This window comes from Trachypithecus francoisi, unplaced genomic scaffold (assembly GCF_009764315.1).
Source record: "Trachypithecus francoisi isolate TF-2019V2 unplaced genomic scaffold, Tfra_2.0 Lachesis_group14, whole genome shotgun sequence".
In the NCBI taxonomy this organism is placed as follows: Eukaryota; Metazoa; Chordata; class Mammalia; order Primates; family Cercopithecidae; genus Trachypithecus; species Trachypithecus francoisi.
Genome location: NW_022681459.1, coordinates 40,255,178 through 40,259,947, shown reverse-complemented (window position 1 = coordinate 40,259,947; position 4,770 = coordinate 40,255,178). Strand labels below are relative to the sequence as shown.

The following is a 4,770-nucleotide window of genomic DNA, read 5'->3' as shown; positions in this document are numbered from 1 at the left end:
GGTCTTAGAGGGAGGTAAATGAGCATTCATACAAGCTAAATATTACCAAAATTTTAAGAAAAATAGAAACTAATCCAAACGCTTTTTAGTTTACATGATCTGGGATATTTAGTAAATAAAGCTAGTTTGAAAATTGATGGGACTAGGCCGGGCGCAGTGGTTCATGCCTGTGGGAGGCCAAGACGGGCGGATCATGAGGTTAGGAGATCAAGCCCATCCTGGCTAACATGGTGAAACCCCATCTCCGTAAAAATACAAAAAATTGGCCGGGTGCGGTGGCTCAAGCCTGTAATCCCAGCACTTTGGGAGGCCGAGACGGGCGGATCACGAGGTCAGGAGATCAAGACCATCCTGGCTAACATAGTGAAACCCCGTCTCTACTAAAAAATACAAAAAACTAGCCGGGCGAGGTGGCAGGCGCCTGTAGTCCCAGCTAATGAATGTAGTCCCAGCTACTCGGGAGGCTGAGGCAGGAGAATGGTGTGAACCCGGAACAGAGCTTGCAGTGAGCTGAGATCCGGCCACTGCACTCCAGCCTGGGCGACAGAGCGAGACTCTGTCTCAAAAAAAAAAAAAAAAATTAGCCAGGCGTGGTGGCGGGTGCCTGTAGTCCCAGCTACTTGCGGGGCTGAGGCAGGAGAATGGGGTGAACCTGGGAGGTGGAGCTTGCAGTGAGCTGAGATCCCACCACTGCACTCCAGCCTGGGCAACAGAGCAAGACTCTGTTTCAAAAAAGAAAAAAAAAGAAAACTGAGGGACTAGTCAAACAAGTTTATGTTATCACTACTAAATGGTAAAGATAATAAAATTATCAATCCAACCTAAGAGCAAAATGTGCAATAAAAATGAATTGCGGCTGGGCTCACCCCTGTAGTCCCAGCAGTTTGAGGGGCCAAGGCAGGCGGATCACCTGAGGTCAAGAGTTCAAGAGCAGCCTGGCCAATATGGTGAAACCTGGTCTCTACTAAAAATATAAAATTAAGGCCGGGTGTGGTGGCAGGCACCTGTAATCCCAGCTACTCGGGAGGCTGAGGCAGGAGAATCGCTTGAACCTGGGAGGTGGAGGTTGCAGTGAGCCGAGATTGTGCCACTGTACTCCAGCCCGGGAGACAGTGCGAGACTCCATCTCAAAAAAAAAAAAAATTAGCTGGGCATGGTGGTATACGCCTGTAATCCCAGCTACTTGGGAGGCTGAGGCAGGAGAATCACTTGAACCGGGGAGGCGGAGGTTGCAGTGAGCCAAGATCGCGCGCTGCTATACTCCAGCCCAGGCAACAGAGTGAGACTTCGTCTCAAAAAAATGAATTGCATGGCTGGATGTGGTGGCCCATGCCTGTAATCCCAGCACTTTGGGAGACCAAGGCAGGTGGATCATTTGAGGTCAGGAGTTCGAGACCAGCCTAGCCAACATGGTGAAACCCCGTCTCTACTAAAAATACAAAAAATTAGCCAAGTATGGTGGCATGCGCCTGTAAGCCCAGTTACTTGGGAGTCTGAGGCAGAAGAATCGCTTGGACCCGGGAGGTGGAGGTTGCAGTGAGCCAAGATGGCACCACTGCACTCCAGCTTGGGTGAGAGTGAGACTCCGTCTCAAAACAAACAAACATGAATTGCTTGATGCATGGAAGTTTAAAAAAAAACAAGAGGGCCAGGCATGGTGACTCACACCTGTAATCCCAGCACTTTGGGAGGCCGAGGCAGGCGGATCACGAGGTCGGGAGATCAAGACCATCCTGGCTAACAGGGTGAAACCCCCGTCTCTACTAAAAATACAAAAATTAGCCAGGCGTGGTGGTGGGCACGCCTGTAGTCCCAGCTACTTGGGAGGCTGAGGCAGAATGGCGTGAACCCGGGAGGCAGAGCTTGCAGTGAGCTGAGATTGCGCCACTGCACTTCAGCCTGGGTGGCAGAGCGAGACTATGTCTCTAAAAAAGAAAAAAGGGAGGAATTTTTTTTTTTTTTTTTTTTTGAGACAGGGCCTTGCTTTGTCACTGAGCCTGGAGTGCAGGGGCGATCTCAACTCGTTGCAGCCTCAACTTCCTAGGCTCAAATGATCCTCCCACCTCAGCCTCCCGAGTAGCTGGGACTACAGATGTGTGCCACCACACGTGGCTAATTTTATTTTTTTGTAGAGATCAGGTCTTGTTTTGTGGCCCAAGTGAAACCTTGTTTTTTAACATGAGTTAATATCAGTATAAGAGTTATGGTTTTACCTATTTTTGATTTTTTTTTTCCCTCAGACAGGGTCTCATTGTTACCCAGGTTGGAGTGCAGTGGTGAAATCATAGCTCACTGCAGCCTCCAACTCCTCCCGGGTTCACTCCTGAGCTCAGGCAATCCTCCGACCTCAGCCTCCTATTTTTGAAAATTATCCTATAATATCTGTAATGTGTGAAATTATATAAAGAGCCTTAATATGTTTGTCCCTGAGACCCAGGATGCATTTCTGCTTTTCCCCGAGAGTAAATGATTATTTAGAAAGCATGCCAAATTATATACAAATCAACATTCTCTCCCTTAATCCTGTGCATCTGAAACTATAGAAATGTCACAGTCCCTGCCCCACATCTTCAAATTAACATTCTCAGGTCACAACAATAAGTCTTCTCTTCCCAAAGGGTTTGTGTCTGGAAAAACAAGCTATTTCCTAGGCTCATATTTCCTCTCTTTGTAGCATGCCTCAGCAATCTATCCAAGAAGTATATATTGGGGAGTAAGGAGGGCGTCCACCAGCAAGACCACAGTTGTTAACAGCCATAAGATGGGAGACAAGCACAAAGGGATAGGTCAACATACTGGCAAAAAAATCCTGTGACAGCTTGAGAATAACTCTTCATTTCATTCATGGTGGAAACCTCACTGTCCATTGCATGGGTATCAACAAGGTGGTAGGCTAGTAAGTCACACAGCCACAAAGAAATGATGTCACCTAGGAGGTGAGGAACAAGACCTGGGAAAAATCCTAGGATACCCTCTTTCTGATAAATGGTTAGTATGGTGTCACAAAGTCCACAGAACTTGGATTCTTTCCCAGTGAATTGTGCCATAGATCTTAGAGTGAGCACATGGAAGGGACGTGATGAGGGCAGCAGCTGAACAAGCGATCATCTCTTGAGTTGTTTCCTTGATGATTTGGTCAAAGGAAGATGAGATTTCTTTTTGTTCATATCCAGGTCCTAACTTCTCACCCTTGTCACACTCCTGGTAATGCTGTAAAACTTTACCATGGACCACAGTTCCAAGGACCCCCGGATGCAGTCATGGAGTTTAGCCTGTGAGCAACCCATGCTTCCTGTCAATGCTGGCAATGTTCAGAGCATAACAAAAGAAACAAGAAAGCTGACATACTTGCCACCCCAAAATATTTCTCCTGTTGGGGGAAGAGGCTCATATCCCACCTGGATGAGCACTTTCATGTGCATGATTCGCTAGGACAGGATGGTAAGACCGGAGAACAGGAGCACCAACATCCGCTGTGACAGCACCTGTATTATTTTGTTTTCATGTTGCTGATAAAGACATACCCAAGACTGGGAAGTAAAAGAAGTTAAATTGGACTTACAGTCCCATATGGCTGGGGAGGCCTCAGAATCATGGCGGGAGGTGAAAAGCACTTCTTACATGGTGAGGGCCAGAGAAAATGAGGAAGAAGCAAAAGCAGAAACCCCTGATAAACCCATCAGCTCTCCTGAGACTTATTTTTGGGAAAGACCTGCCCCTTGATTCAATTACCTTCCCCTGAGTCCCTCCCACAACACTTGGGAATTCTGGGAGATACAATTCAAGTTGAGATTTCATTGCAGACACAGCCAAACCATATCAGCACCCGTGGATGTACAGATCCTGGATGCATTTTTTTTTTTGGAAACAGAGTCTCATAACTGTCACCTAGGCTTGGAGTGCAGTGGCTTCATCTCGGCTCACTTGCAGCTTCCCCCTCCCAGGTTCAAGTGATCCTCCTGCTGCCTCAACCTCCTCAGTAGCTGGGATTACAAGCATGTGCCACAACACCTGGCTACTTTTTGTATTTCTAGTAGAGATAGGGTTTGGCATTGTTTTTTTTTTTTTTTTTTTTTTTGAGGTGGAGTCTCGCTCTGTCACCCAGGCTGGAGTGCAGTGGCCGGATCTCAGCTCATTGCAAGCTCCGCCTCCCGGGTTCCCGCCATGCTCCTGCCTCAGCCTCCGGAGTAGCTGGGACTACAGGCGCCCGCCACCGCGCCCGGCTAGTTTTTTGTATTTTTTTAGTAGAGACGGGGTTTCACCGTATTAGCCAGGATGGTCTCGATCTCCTGACCTCGTGATCCGCCCGTCTCGGCCTCCCAAAGTGCTGGGATTACAGGCTTGAGCCACCGCGCCCGGCCTCGGGTTTGGCATTGTTGACCAGGCTGGTCTCAAACTCCTGACCTCAAGTGATCTGCCTGCCTCAGCCTCCCAAAGTGCTAGGATTATAGGCATGAGCCACTGCGTCCAGCCCCAGTATACATTTCTTTTTTTTTTTTTTTTTTTTTTTTTTTTTGAGATGGAGTCTCGCTCTGTCGCCCGGCTGGAGTGCAGTGGCCGGATCTCAGCTCACTGCAAGCTCCGCCTCCCGGGTTCCCGCCATGCTCCTGCCTCAGCCTCCGGAGTAGCTGGGACTACAGGCGCCCGCCACCGCGCCCGGCTAGTTTTTTGTATTTTTTAGTAGAGACGGGGTTTCACCGTATTAGCCAGGATGGTCTCGATCTCCTGACCTCGTGATCCGCCCGTCTCGGCCTCCCAAAGTGCTGGGAT

At 48.6% G+C, this 4,770-nt stretch overlaps 1 pseudogene; it reads right to left on the bottom strand.

Annotated features, from left to right (window-relative positions):
* Positions 1-2,570: 2,570 nt before the first annotated feature.
* LOC117096525 lies at positions 2,571-3,470 on the bottom strand (annotated as a pseudogene).
* Between the last annotated feature and the right edge of the window lie 1,300 nt (positions 3,471-4,770).